We start from the raw sequence: 15,948 nt of genomic DNA on the forward strand, positions 1-15,948 counted from the left end.
TGGTGCCGTGGGGACTAATCACGGGCTGGGGTTGTGATCACTCAAGTAAAGAAATTTAGCGACTTTCCTCTTGACTTCATCATTCTTGGGTAATTGGCCTGTCTGAGGTGAGTACTCTTTTTTTTTTTTTTTTTTAAGAAAGTGCTTTAAAGTATGGAAGGCCCACAGACTGGGCATTTAATTACTGTTCATATTTCATGCAGTCAAACTGAATTTCATTTAAAAAGAAAATGATTTACCTATCTTAAAAAAGCCTTGCTTAAATGCTCTGCTTTGTTTTTTGGTTTTTGGTTTGTTTGGGTTTTTTTTCTTGCCAGGGGTTATATATTTAGGTGCCAAAAAAATATGTTTAGGGCATCAAAGTTAATTCTGTAAGATGCTTCTCTGTCTTTTCTGCTTTCATCTAGTAGCCACAAATGACAGCTACCTTCCAGGGGGCAGAGGATACTCCTGGAAGGACAATACTGTATTTAGTTAAGAAGATTCCCTAGGTTAAATGAGGTTACTGGTCTTCGGCTTGTTCATATATCTCTAACTGTGGACACTGCGTATGTGGACCACACTCCAGCCTCTTTTCTTCTCCCTCTTCTTCCAACCTATAGAGGTGGAAAAGGCATTTGTTTTTAAAATTTGCATGTGTTTCCACTTCACTGTCCCTCATGGGTCTCAAGCCATATTTAAGTCTAGACTTTTGTCAAAGAGAAAATAATGCTCTGTTTACTAATCATTAGAAATACGTACCTCTTTTTTGTCTGGATTATATAAATAATGTGCCTCACCTCTGATACAAACTGCCAATCGAATATTTACCCTATGTATTGGGTAAACATTAGAGCTAATCATCCTGTACAAAATGGTTTATGACTCAGCTCAAATGGTGCTTCTGAAAAGATCTGTCCCCTTGCCAGCCACTAAAGCAAACTTCTCTTTCTACTAAACTAATAATAATGTTTGAGACATAATCTACAGAGTAAACTATAAGCCAATATCCTTGATGGACACAGATGCAAAAATCTTCACTAAGATGTTAGTAAACTGAATTCAACAATACATTAAAAGGATTATTCACCATGATCAAGTGGGATTTATTCCAGAGATGCAAGGATAGTTCAATAGCTGCAAATCAATCAACATGATATATCAGTCTTACAAAATGAGTGATATAAATTATATTGTCATCTCAACAGATGCAGGAAAAAACATTTGACAAATTTCAACACTCGTTCATGATAAAAATTCTCAACAAAGTGTGTTCAAAGGAAACATACCTCAACACGATAAAGGCTATATGTGACAAACCCACAGCTAACATCAAATTCAATGGCAAAAAACTAAAAGTTTAACTTTTAAGATCAGGAACAAGACAAAGATTCCATAATGCTAGAAATCCTAGCCATGGCAATCAGACAAAAAATATAAATAAATATTGGTAAGAAGGAAGTAAAACTGTCACTATTTGTAGATGACATGATACTACACATAGAAAACTCTAAAGACTCCATCAAAAAACCAATGGAAGTGGTAAATGAATTCAATAAAGTTGCAGGATGTGAAATTAATGCCTAGAAATTGGTAGTATTTCTATACATTAATAATAAAGTAGTAGAAAAAGAATTTTTTTAAAAAATTCCATTTACAATTACGCCAAAAATAATAAAATACCTAAGAATAAATTTAACCAAGGAAGTGAAAGAACTGTGCTCTGAAAAATATAAGACAATGATGAAAAAAAAATTGAAGCCCATACAAAGAAATAGAAGATACATTATGCTCATGGAGTGGAAAAATTATTATTGTTAAAATGTCCATGCTATCCAAAGAAACTTACAGATTCAATGCAATCTTACCAAATGCCAAAAGCATTTTGCATAGAACTAGAACAAATAATCCTAAATTTGTATGGAACCACAAAAGATCTTGAATAGCCAAAGCAATCTTGAGAAAGGAGAACAAAGCCAGAGATACCACAATTCCAGCTTTCAAGATACACAACAACGCTGTAGTAAATGACACAGTATAGTCCTGGCACAAAAATCGACACGTAGGTCAAAAGCACTAGATAGACAGTCCAGAAATAAAGCCACACTTACATGGTTAACTAATATAAAACAAAGGAGACAGAATAAAAAAAAAATAGGCAAAAGACAGTCTTTTCAAGAAATGGGCTGAGAAAACTGGACAGACATGCAAAAAGATGAAACTGAACCACTTTCTTATACCAAACACAAAAAATAAACTCAAATGAACTATAGACTTAAATATGAAGCCTGAAACCAGAAACTTCTAAAGGAAAACATAGGTAGTAATCTCTTGGACATTGCCCTTAGCAACATATTTACAGATATGACTCCTTGGGCATAAGAAACAAAAGCAAAATTAAACCATCAGGACAACACCAAAATAAAAGCTTTTGCACAGTACAGAAACCATCAACAAAACGAAAAGGCAATCTACCAAATAGGAAAGGATATTTGCAAATGATATATTTGATAAGGCATTAATATCCAAACTATGTAAACAACTCAACACCAAAAAACAAACAATCCGCCTAAAAACTGGGCAGAGGACCTGAACAGACATTTTTTCCAAAGATGATATAGAGATGGACAACAGATACATGAAAAGATGCTCAACATTGCTAATCACCAAATGGAAACCAAAACCACAATAAAATATCACCTCACACCAACCAGAATGGGTAAAATCAAAAAAATCAAGAAATAAGTGTTGGCAAGGATGTGGTAAAAAGGGAACACTCATACACTTCTGGTAGGAATGTAAATTGATGTAATAGGTGTGAAAGACAGTATGGAGGCTTCTTAGAAAATTAAAAATAGAAATACCATATGATCTGATAATTCCACTACTGGGTATTTACCCAAAGAAAGCAAAAACACAAATTCAAAAAGATATATGCACCGTGATGTACACTGCAGCATTATTAACAATAGCCAAGCTATGGCAGCAACATAAGTGTCCATAGATAGATGAATGGATGAAGAAGTGTGGTGTACACACACTGGAATATTACTTAGTCATAAAAAAAATGTTTGAGATCTTGCCATTTGCAACAATATGGATGGACCTAGAGGATATTATGCTAAATGAAGTAAGGCAGCGAGAAAGACAAATACCACATGCCTTCACTTGTATGTGGAATCTACAATGAACAAACAAACAAAAACAGACTTATAAATACAAAAACCAAACTGTTGATTGTCAGAATGGAGGAAAGCAGGAGATGAGCAAAATTGGTGGAAGAGATTAAGAGGTAAACTATAGATGGTAACTACACATATAGTGGTGAGTATTGTATAATATATAAAATTACTTTAACCACTATATTGTGCACTGAAACTTATATAGCATTGAATATCAACTACACCTAAATAATAAAAATTAAATAAATATACGTGGATTATAGAGATTTTAAAAAGATATAACCTACAAACACATGTAGGTAAATGGGTAACTGAATTCAAGGTAATGAAAAATTAACTTATTTTGCTAGCTTTATCTAATAGTCTTTATCTTGTCTTTGAAAGCACTGTTGACATCGGGCTGGGGGAGGCTGGCCTACTGGCCTCCATGCCAATCTCCATAGACAGCCCTCCCTCCTACTAGAGATTCATTACTTGAGCCCTAAATTAACTTCCCCACATTAAGATGTCTGCTCTGAGTAAGGAGTAGGGAAGGAAAAGAGAAGTTCTTCTCTATAAAGAGAAGTTCTATTTTCTTTTACTTTTCTCTTCATTTATATCCAAGAATAAAGGGCCTACTACTATGGAAAAAGTAGAATCCAATTTTAGTTTAAATCCCAACTCTACTGTTTCTTAGTAAGTAACCATGGTTAAGCTATTTGGTCTTCTAAGTTTCAGTTCGATCCAGGGAGAAGAAAGTAAATCTTTTAAGAAACAGTTGCAAAAGAATATTTGAAATAATATAGTAGGTGTTCAGTAAATGAACATAGTAGGTGTTCAGTAAATGACAGTTGGATACTGGTGATATGATACGGGTGCTAATTTAAGAAGGTCCCTCCCCATTCAGTCCTCTGTACACCTTGCCAAATACAGCGTGAGGACCTGGAGAAGACAATCCCAGAATTTTTTTCTTGAATACTCCCCCATTTTCTCCCAGTTTTACACTTGAACACTGTGTCTATGACATTAATTTAATCTCAGTAAAACCTGACATGAGGGTGAAGTGGGTCACAGAGAATCGATGAACAGCCCAAAGAAGAATTTAATAGTAGATTCACGTTAATAGAAGAGGGGGTTGAAAAAAAAAGGATAGAGAATTATTTTCTAAAGTTTAAGTTCCTAAAAATTTTTCTCAGAGTATTAATGAGCAAAAGAACACACACGCCCACGCACACATTTCACCTTACATTCATCACCACATGTGTCATTTCTATAAATAAATTTGGTGACCTGAGGGGAAACTATTCATATGAGTACACCATCTTCCAATTTAAGAAAGCCAGGCAACTAAAAAAAGTCATAAAATTAAATTATTTTTTCCTAAGATAGGAACTTTCCTAAAGTATATATTCAAACTTGTTGCCTCCTTGATATAATATTCCTTTCTGACCCTTCTTCTCCTAGGAACTATTATATGGCTTCTTTTATTTCTCATTGATAATCAGAAAACTTTTAAAACTATTGCTGAACCCAGCAAAAAACTTAATGACTTAGTGAAGGTATAGTCTTATTTTTAGTGACAAAATGAACTTGAACCTATAAGTCATCCTGCCTGTATACAGACAAGGAAATATCAAGTTATGGAGCTGAAAGAAACCTATGAGTCTTATACAAATAGAGCCCTTTAAAAGTCACAAAACAAATACAAATAGTCACTAAATTCTACGCTCAGATAAATGCCAAAGAGAAATGTTACTAGGGACGCCCGGGTTGCTCAGTGGTTGAGCAGTCTGCCTTTGGCTCAGGTTGTGATCCCAGGGTCCTGGGATCAAGTTCCTCATCAGGCTCCCTGAATGGAGCCTGCTTTTCCCTCTGCCTGTGTCTCTGCCTCACTCTCTGTGTCTCTCATAAATAAATAAAATCTTAAAAAAAAAAAAAGAACTGCTACTAATATGCCTCAGGGCTTTATCTTCTCCCAAAAGGCTGAGTGGCAAAGGGTCACCTATGTAAGAATAGAATTTGGTATTCAAAAGTGAATGGCCCATCCAGAAGCAGGATCCACCACCAATTCCTGGCATGATTCTGGGTCCTGTCACTTCTCTGATGTGATGATTGAAGTAGGGAAGCCCTGAAGCCTCATCCAGCTTGAAAAATCTATTTTTCCAGAACTGCTTTCTTAAAATATATATATATTTCTTAAAATATATATATATATTTCTTAAAATTTCTTAAAATATTTCTTAAAATATTTTAAGAATATATATATTTTATATATATATTCAGAACTGCTTTCTTAAATATATATATTTAAGAATATATATATTCTTGAAATATATTCTTATATATTTCATATATATATATATGTATATATATACATATATATATATATATATAGTGGTAAAATACCCATAAGATCAAATTTCCCATTTAACCAATCTTAAGTGTCCAATCTACACACACAGACTTGTGCACCCATCACTAAACCCATGTCCAGAATTTCTTCAATATCCCAAACTGAAACTCTGTACTCCTTAAATAGCAGCTCCCATTTCCTTCCTTCCCTAACCCCCGGCAACTGTTAGTCTACTTTGTCTCTACGTATTTACCTAGTCTTCGTATCAGTGGGATCGTCCATAACTTGTCCTTGGGTGTCTGGCTCTTTTCACTTAGCCTAATGTGCGTGTATCAGAATTTCCTTCTTTTTTCAAGCTGAATGATAGAACAGTCCACACTACGGATAGACCACATTTTGTTTACTCATTCCCCTGCTGATGGGCACTTAGGTTGTTTCCACCTCTTAGCAGCTGTTCATAAGGCTGCTATGAACCCTGGTGGGCAAATGTTTGTTTGCATTGCAGCCTGTGGGCCTTGGGCTCAGGCGCCCCATGAGAAGGTCGGGAAGCCGGGGTACAGCAACGTGTCTGGACTCGGTCTATACCATCCCAACCGCAGAAGATGCTCAACAAATTCCTTCTACTATGAGAAAGCAGAGTCAGCCTCTTCGGATCGATTGCATGCGAAGCCCAAATCCCCTCACAGGCTGTGGGCCATCTCCCACACGTGCACGGAGCTGGTGAAGGGCAAAAGCCAAACAATGTGTTTACGCACATTTCTGAACACTCATCTTCCTGCGGCTACTCCTGCATCCAGACCAGGAGGCCCAGGCCGATCCTGAGCACAGGCACTTCACGCTTGGAATGTGGAGGGGGAGCATTTTTTCTTTTCTTTTTTTTTTTCCTACTTCCTGTTCCTAATTTTCAGGCAGCACCTGTCACCAGCAGTCTTGACTTTCACAGTTTTCTTTTGAGCCCCTTTGCTTTTTTTTCTCATACTTGTTCTAAGGTTTATCAGAGGAAACACTTGCCCTCCCAAGGATGGCCTCCACGCTGTGACAGATTAATCCAGGTTGAGTGAACTTCCTTCAGACAGAGGACACTAATTATTATGAAGGCACTTAGAACACAATGCGAGCTGACATCTGACAGACCATTCCCTGCCAGCTCTGCATTGTCTTAATGTCAGACCCTGTCAGTTCCCAGCCTTAATTACATCCTGTTTACAAACATTAGGCCTGACTTCAGATGAAGCCTTAACAAAGGTTGACAAAGGTCAGGGTCACCTCACAAGGATGTTATCTGTCTGTACTCTCCTCCTGATAAACCAGAGGTAGAGGGCTGATTTGGGAGATAGCTTTCAGAGCAGAAAAATGCACTGTGGTCACTGGAATATCTAATCTCTGCGGACACATTTTCACCCAATCTGCTAAGCGCAGTGCAGGGACAGGGGGCCACATGTAGAGACCAACTTGGTGCTGCTCGTTATCTGGAATCCCCCGAGGGCAGACGTGGCAAAAGGGTTGGGAAAAACCTTCAGCAGGAAGGCGGTAGTCACCCTTTGCCACTCAATCAAGAAAAACAAATTCAAGAATTAGGAAAGGGACCCCAGTTAAAACAGAGACCCGTTTCAAAGATAACAAGCAGATTTTAACTAGTAGCTATAACCTGATTTTTTTTTCTTTCCAGTCATTTTGGAAATGCTTTCGGGTTAGGATCAAGCAGCAAACTTTTCTCAAGCACGATGCTCTTTAGGTTCATTTTAATGTAAGAGACTTAAGGTATCACGTCAGACTTTTATGCCAAACGATCAGACCTGGGCATTTTTGAATTTCAACAGTAATTCAATAGTTTTTCAGGCTCCAGCCTTAGTGAGCAGCCATCGAACTCTATATTTCATAAACAGGAAGACTGTGGCCCGATGTGGTTAAATTATTTCACATAATTAGCTCTCACTGCACACTGGTGGCAAGGCCAAGGCCAAGCTAGAGCCAAAATCTCCCCCACCTAGTCTGGGCTTATTTAGAAGTAAACAGGTTTTTTTTGTTTTGTTTTGTTTTGTTTTGTTTTTTGCTAGTGTTCTTAATGAGTTTGGCATCTAGTACCAGACGGGTACTAACTAGATTAACAACTTTTTTTCATTTCGCCTCTTCAGCCCTCTTTCCTGAAGAACCTACATTCTTTTTATCTTAGGCTCCTATCTTCCAACCCATAAATGGAAGCACTTTTTTCTCTGGAAAGCACTCCTCGGAGTCTTCCAATTCCCCCCGGGACACACAACAGCACTCCGCAGATCATTCATAGAGTTGGCTTGGGCGCTGGCTGGTTCTTCCCACATTATCAAGACTTCTCCTGTGCCAGGTCTCTGTCCTGTTCTCCTTTGAGCGCAGTGAGCTGCATTCTGTTCGACAGGCCTACTCCCCAAATGTAGACCTTGTAGAAGTAAGATCCAGTTGTATTTCCAACAACTTTGTCATAATTGGTTTTTTAGACCAACACTGTTTTGTAGAAATTGGCCTCCTCTCGTCTCTAACTCCTCCCATGTCATTGACACTACTCTGCCACAACCTACGTGCCCGAGCTACTCTCAGGCCTACTTGCTTGGTCACTCTCCCAAGAGTCTCACCTGGTCCTAGAGTTTCCATTTCTTGCCACCAGTGGGTCACTCTGAATTTCTTAGGTTTCGTTCTTACTCTTTACATCTTTGCTTCCTCATCTCTGTGAGAGGCATCTGTGGCATCATGTCAACACCAATATGGTAAGTCTAAGAACAAGTTGTTTCTAGGATCTTCCTCCCAACTCTCCCATTTTGGAAAGAGGAAACACCATTCTCTTGACCCCAAATTTTTATGCTTGAGAGGTCTCCTCAGCCCTACCTACTTCCCTGCAGTGAGGAACCGTGGCTTGTGGAGTGCTTTGTCCAAAGTGTCTGCCACAGTACCTAGAACATAGTGGGCACTTATTAATATCTGATGCATGGATAAAGGAGCAGAAAATGGAAGAGCCAATGAATGAATGGACAAACGTGGTGAAATTGCTGAGTCTTATCAATTCTTTCCCCACAGCATCCTAGCTCTTCCTCTACACTTCCTCCTTCATGGTCATCTCCATTTTCAAAGATTCTGTAACCAGGAGTCTGAAATACTACAAACCATAGCTGAATCACCTGCCTTAGTTTCTCCACCTAATCCCTCCTAACTGTGGCTGGGCACAGAGAGTAAGTAGTCTTGCGCAAAAAAAAAAAAAAAAAAAAAAAAAAAAAAAATGGTGCTTCAATACTGCCTTTAAAATAGATTCCTTGCAATAATCCTATTGAATATTCTAATTTGTTATATAAAAATGTCAAGTAGCTTTAGGCCCAGGTCCAACTTCTGGCAAGAGTGACTTATTTTGTTCCCCCCAGATGACAATGAAATGCTGTTAACTATCCTTTGCCTACGATCTTCTGAACAGGTGTGCGCCCCATAACACTCTGTGGTCTAGACCAGATTTCCCAGCTTACGAGAGATTATGTCATTTGGGACTGAATCCAAGACTTGGCTTAAATAAAGATGTATTACTGCCTTGCTGCTCATGCATCGACCGCATGCACAGAGTAAAGGCAGATGAATCTGCCCATCAAATGTAATATGGAGCTCTCTGACGACAAACTTGACTTACGGTAGTAAAATTGAGGTTACAGTGAAATTGAACTAAAATCCCTAGGTGTTACACTACTTTAACGTGTTTCACTCACTGTGATGAGCTACATAGTTCAGAAGGCGGTAGTTACCGAAGGTTAAAAAAGTTGTATTCTAAGATATTTTCATTTGTAGAGCTGTAAATTTTGTGTTTGTTATGTCTGCCAGCTAGTGGCTGGAATGTCTAGTAGGAATTTCTATCAATTCGCAGGGGGAATAAATGTGGGATGGGGGAGGAGGAGGGCGAGGGAGGAGGGCCAAAGGGGAAATGAATGAAAGAATGAATTCTTTCCTTAATAAAACCTTGAGGAATTGTGATAAAGCTGGCCTTTTTGTGTGCATTACATATACATTTTAGTGCTAAGTACAGTTTAAAGATGGACAATAATCATCTGTTATCGGGGTCACACTGACACATTAATGGTTCTATTTGTAAGTCTTAAGACAAGATCAATAATCAAGAGCTTTAAAAACATCAGGCACACCTGCAATGTCTTCTCACCGCTGAGAAATAACTGCCTGCCCTCTTTTCAAGAGGTTGTTTTACTTTCATTGCATTTGTAATGTCAGTCATACGCACAACCCGCTCTCCCGTCAGAATTGGGTTACAGCCAGTGGCTAACGCCTCCGGAAATACAGACCTAATATTTCACAATAGCTCTATGAGGGTCTGCAACCACATGCTTCACTAACCCAAACAAGAAAATCTAATTTTAGAGGGAAAAGAGCTGAGAGGGTCATAAGGAAACCATGTCGGTAATCTAGTACACACCTTAAGTGTGCAAAAGTTCAGTGTTTAAGTGAACTCCCAAATTCCTAGCGCACTCACAAGAAGCTGTCTAATTCAAGTGTAAGGAATCTTACCACAAGATTTCATAAAATGCAACTTTTCCCAATGGGAAGAGAGACACAAACACAACCGAAAACTCTATAATTTTTAAGCAGAGAGTCAAAGGAAAGATATCATTTTACAGAATAACTTAGTTTGCCAAGCTGATTCTGTCTTTCTCAGTGGTGGATGGTTGGGGACGGGGCAGCGATGAAAGTCTGGCGTGCAAGGAGTCCAGAGCACGTGAACATGTGAAAGCAGAGACTTCGAGGGTGCAAAGTGAACCAGAACCCTCAGTGCCCACTACAAGATGATCAGGAGGATTAGAGAACCAGTTGTGCCCGCAGTGACCACTGGAGCCTACTAGGGTGCCAAAATCTTTCCTCTCATTCAGGTCTGGATCCAAAGCAAGATAATTTTTAATATAAAAAAATGCTAGGTTTGGGGCACCTGATGGCTCAGTTGGTTGGGCGTCTGCCTTCAGCTCAGGTCATGGTCCTTGAGTCCTGGGATCGGCCCCACATCGGGCTCCCTGCTCACTGGGGAGTCAGCTTTTTCCTCTGCCCCTCACCCTGCTCATGTTCTCTTGCTCACTCTCTCTCTCTTACACATAAATAAATTAAATCTTTAAAAAATAATTAAAAATTAATAATAAATCAAACAATGCTAGATTTGATTGTGAAGCTATACCATGTGTGGAATAGGACCGGGTGCTGCCCTCATTCTTCTCTCCCCAGCACCTTGTACAACACCCAACAGGCAACAAAGGCCCAATGAATGAGTGAATGAACAAGACAATACAGCAGGGGCTTGAACATTACTTTGGTGCCCCATATACATCATCCTTTAAAGCAATCCCTTTAAAATATCTGAGAGCCAGTATACTCTTAAATCAACTTTTCCACACTATACAATTCAACTCAGAAAATAAATGAAAATAAGGCATGTAATTTGCTATCTCTCTGGTAAGCAATCAAAAAAATTCAAATCCCAACACAAACAGTGGTGAATAATTCTGTCCTTAAAAACCGAGAACAGGACTGTCCACAGCAGCTCCACCCATATCGCACAACTAGGTGAGCAGTTATCTTCTGAGCATGACAGAAGGAAGCTTGAGTAAAGCTCCTACCCAGAAGAGCCAACCTCACCTTCATCCCACCATGATGGTGGCTTTTCTATGGGCCTTCGAGTGGAAAGAAAAAGAAAGAAGGATCTGCTAGGAGTTTTTGCCTTTAGGCCAGACCCTGAGAAACAATATTAGGTCATGTAACAATCCAACTCGCTCCCCCCATATGTCTACCCATGTTTCTGAGCAGCTAGGAGCTGGCCAACTCCCACAGGGCTGGCAGCTTAGGCAAATAACAGTCATCACTGATTGATACAAAGTAGATATTCGGTACAGCCTTATAAAGTAAATATTAGCATCACCATTTTATAGAAGAGAAAGTTCAGGCTAACTTATTTAGCAGGTGAGCTGGGATATGAACCTCAGTTTGTTTGACTCTGAAACATGAGATTTTTTTTTTTTAACCACACAGCTCTGCCTCCTGGGTCCTTTGGTAAGTTCATACTCCAAATGAGAATATAGTTATGTAAAGAGGCACTCTCTTCCATATTCAAACAAGCTATCATTTTTAGATAAAATCCTTTGTATATATTGGCCTAATAATTTAAGCCCAATAGCTTAGAGTTAGAAAAAACTGAAATATCACAAAGTAATAAATATCATAGAAGTCTTTCATTCCACCATATACTGAAGAAGGAACCTTCTTTGTAAGAGTGTCTTACAAGCTTTACTTGTACTTGTGAAAATAAATATATCATATTAACATTACATAGTATTTTTCCGCTGGAAGAGTTCAAAGCATTTTTCAAATGCCAATTTGGGTATCTGCTTGAGAAAAAAAAAAAAAAGAAAAGCTGAAATATTATAGACAAACTCTAGGAGGTATCTCTTAAATAATTTAACTTCCTTCTTCCCAAAAGAATGTAGGCATCTCAAGATAAAACACATATCAACAATGAAACTATTCATGTTTAAGTCCAGAATTCACGGAGAAGAACAAAAAAAAAAAAAAAATCCACAAACAAACTTACTACCAGCTACTACCATTTGAGCACTGAATTTAGTGTTCAGCTTCTTAAAAAACAAGGTGAAAAGAAAAAAAATGGGCTGGATATAGTTCTTATTATCCAAGAAAAGGGCTTTCTGTGGACTATAGTTTAAGAAACTCTGAAAAAGATTTTGGGCTTCTCCTACCACTATTTTACAGAATATACATAGACACTCTTCATGCGACATTACTTTGACCCTCAACAAACGCTAAAGGAGTATCATTTTAAAAGTAATCTGTTTCAGATACAACTCTTTTTTCCTTCTACATGGGTCATATCTGATTTTTACACTAATGAATAGTATACTTGATTCCTGTCACCTCCTTTGCAAGATCTTGTAGTCTATACATTTCCAGCAATTGAAGTCGATTGTTTTTTAAGGTTAACATCTATGGACCATTTCCTATGTGAGCTTAGCCCAGTGCTCAGCACACGTTCTCTTGGCTCAGAGATCTATGGCTTTTAGAGATCTTTACCCTCAGTGTCAGAACCATAAGCAGGAGGCCCAGGGAATCCAGCCCAGGTTTGTCTGATTCCAGAACCAAGCTCTTAATCATTATGCCACAAGTCCTCTTCCATCACCTGTGTACCATAAGAGTGTGCAACATTGTTATCTGTATTTCCAAAGTCAGGTAGATAAGAGTATCTTCCTAGAAAATCAAGGTTTTCCTTAGGTCAATTCTTTAAGAATAGGCTCACAAAAGAGATCTGGACGTTAGTTGCTTTTGATCAGATAAAGGATTTGAAATCATAACCTGAATTTTCTTTTAAATCTAAGCAACAACAGACAATAAATACTGCAATATGTAGGTAAATGAAAAGGGTCTATATGGATGGTAGAAAGTTATATGCTTCATAGAATAGGCAATAGGAAGTTTCTCTTCAGGTCACCAATCAACTCAAAGTCAGTTGAAAGTAATTGTCATCATTGATAATATTCTAGATGAAATCAGTTAGTGGTCAAAGCAAACACCTAAAATACCATGGACCATGCTACAAAAACCCAGAAGTAATTATCACTCATCATTGCCCTGGCAGGAAGCTCCAGGGAGACCAAGGACTGAATGAGTAAAGGGACCACTATCACCTCTTAAATCTTGGCCGACTATTTCCAGATGAGCTATTTGGCATAGTGAGGAAATAGAGCTCAGAAATCTTGCCCAGATGTTGCATTTCAGCTAGAAATTACCAATAATTGAGTTCGTGAACCTTTAGTTTCATTTATAAGACAATGGATGCACCCGAGCATACTAATTTTGCTACTACTTTTAGGTAGATTGTCTCTCTGAATTTTGTATGCACCTAAGCATGTAGGTGTATACACCTAAGCATGTAGACATTTTCAGTTATGCCGGGAAGAGAAAAAAAAGATTTTGCTAATTTGTCCCAGGACAGTTATAGAGGGAAGGGACTGTCCTTTAAGGCTTATACAAATAAACTCTTTCTCTCTCTTCCAATCAACCTAAAATACTTTCTGAACTCCAAAGTTTTTCAAAAATATGTTAGACAAAAAAAGAAAAAAGAAAGAAAAATCTAGAGTTACTGCTCTTTTCAAGACATTATAGTAGAAGAACACCTAAGCCACTAGTGATGGAAACTGTTTCTCATAAAGACATTCCCAAAACAATGAGAGCCCAATGTGAGCCCAAGGATTTCTATCCGTGGATTCAGTCAGGCTCTGTGCCAGGTACTAGGGATTCAACAGTGAAAAACACAGAAATAGTCCTTGTCTTCAAGGAGTTTACATTCCAAGAAAGAAAGAAGACATATCAAATCATGCATAGCTATTTAGTTAAAATTATGATAAGAAAATATCTGACAAGTGAAACCATGGTGCCCTCCAATTTAATTACAAGGAACCTAGATTCTTGAGGGGGTGAGGAGAGGAACAATAGGATGTCGGTTATCCAAAAGCAGCTCCAAGAAAATGCTTTTAAAAATAAAACTTAGAAGCATTTATCCTGGGATTCTGGACCTAACCTCCAATTCTGGCAAACTGGATTCATTGTTGAGTCTGGTCACCACGTTGAAATAGCAACCTGGCCCCATAAATTCAAATCCCTGGATATATAGATACATATGTACTATATATTTTACTCTCTACTGTTTTTTTTTCCCTTGCCAGCTTCACATTTTATAGACATCCTCATAGCAACGTGAGGAATGGCTCCATCTTAAACTTGACAACCAGAATGACAAAATCTTGACTTTTTTTCTGTTTCCTTTCTCCAATTAATTTTAAAAAAAATATTTTTAATAAATACAAACACTTCTCTCAGGGTAGAATTAAGACTCATCTTAAAAAGAAAAATAGAAAAATGTTTGTCTAGTTTCAAAACAGCTGCTATGATCTAGCCTGAATTTTTTTTAAAGATTTTATTTATTTATTCATGAGAGACCCACAGAGAGAGAAGCAGTCTCCTGTAGGGAGCCCAATGTAGGACTCGATCCCAGGACTCCAGGATCACGCCCTGAGCTGAAGGCAGACGTTCAACCACTGAGCCATCAGGTGCCCCTACCCTGAATTTTAAAATCATAGACTCATATTACACTAGACTCTGGTTAAATCTTAGAATGTATCTCATCCAGCCCTTCATTTTATAGACGAGGAAACTGATAATGTGCTACTGATTTGTGAGGACCTCAATCACTTAACCCTTGAGACACTGAATGTGGTATATATCAAAGCCGCATGAACTCTGACGTAGAACCACAGGAAGAATGGAAACCATCTAAACACACCAAACTGTGTGCAAAAGCACACTATGTGTAGTTGCAACCAAATTAACTGGTGAATCACTGCTCTCCAACATCAGGAATACAAACTAGTTCTACACAGAAAACAGTATGGTTGTGATACCAAGTGAAACACTCAGCTTAGTGCCTGGCTTTTGGCAGACTCCACTTTTATGAAGAGCCCATCCTAAGGAAAGATGGAGGAAGGTGGGGAAAACCAGCATGGCTTCTTGCCCCAACAGACACCTGCTGAATCAGTTTGAAAAATGCCCAAGGCTCCTTGGATTTTAAGAAGCAAAGGCTTGGGAAAACTACTCTGACCATTTTTTTTCTGCTGCTCCTTGAAGTAGACACTCATGATTTTTGACAGCTCAGCATTCATTCTCTGACTTTCCAGGAATAACTGCTGTTTCTCTCTCCCACTCACAGGCCTGTTGCTCAGGTGAGGCGGGCTCCATACTCTTTCACACCAGGCTCCAAAAGAGAGCACATAACCGAGGCCTAGCCAATAGGATCATTTCATCCCTTGGCTGCAGTGGAGGCTGGTTTGAGGTCAGGCACCAGGCCCAAGCCAGGCCAAAGTCTGCATTCGGACTGTTTATGGGGAACAGTTGGGAAAAAAGAGCTTTTCTTGTTACACGAGCAGAGAGCTTCCTGGAATCACAATAAGAATGGAGACAACCTGAGAATGAAGCCAACATGGAGGAAAACAAAAGAGAGATGGAAAGAGTCTGAGCCACAATGACATTGTTGAATCCCTGGTTTAACACCTGCCCTCAACTTCTCAGTTATCTCCTCCAGCAAAATCTCTGCCTTTATTTTTCTTTAAGCAAATTGAAATTCAATTTCTGTCTTTGGCAAACACAAGTGTTCAGACCAATAAACTCATCTCCCCAACCCTGTACTCTTCCCAACCTCCTCTTCCTTGGCCTTCCAAGTACAGTGAAATGGGCACTAGGAGGTCTGAGTTCTGATCCTGGGTCCACCACTTCTTTGAACAACAACCTCTCTAAGATTCAATTTTATAAAAGGGGGTGGAGGCTATCTAACAATGCTAAGATGAATCTTACCTTGAGACCCAAGCCAGATCATTGATACAAAAGCACTCTGGTAAA

The 15,948-nt window shown here is 38.7% G+C and overlaps 1 protein-coding gene and 1 long non-coding RNA gene across 10 annotated transcripts in view; both read right to left on the minus strand.

The window, feature by feature from the left end:
• The window catches only part of MECOM (MDS1 and EVI1 complex locus), a 552,756-nt gene that overhangs the window by 397,524 nt on the left and 139,284 nt on the right, over nt 1-15,948 (minus strand). The gene's annotated exons all lie outside the window — the stretch shown is intronic.
• LOC112645931 (uncharacterized) lies at nt 91-15,945 on the minus strand. Its single transcript, XR_003127352.2, has 2 exons — nt 15,904-15,945; nt 91-596 (listed from the first exon to the last, which is right to left on the minus strand). It is a non-coding gene; the product is annotated as an uncharacterized LOC112645931 (long non-coding RNA).

The sequence above is a fragment of the Canis lupus genome, chromosome 34 (genome assembly GCF_003254725.2).
Source record: "Canis lupus dingo isolate Sandy chromosome 34, ASM325472v2, whole genome shotgun sequence".
NCBI lineage: Eukaryota > Metazoa > Chordata > Mammalia > Carnivora > Canidae > Canis > Canis lupus.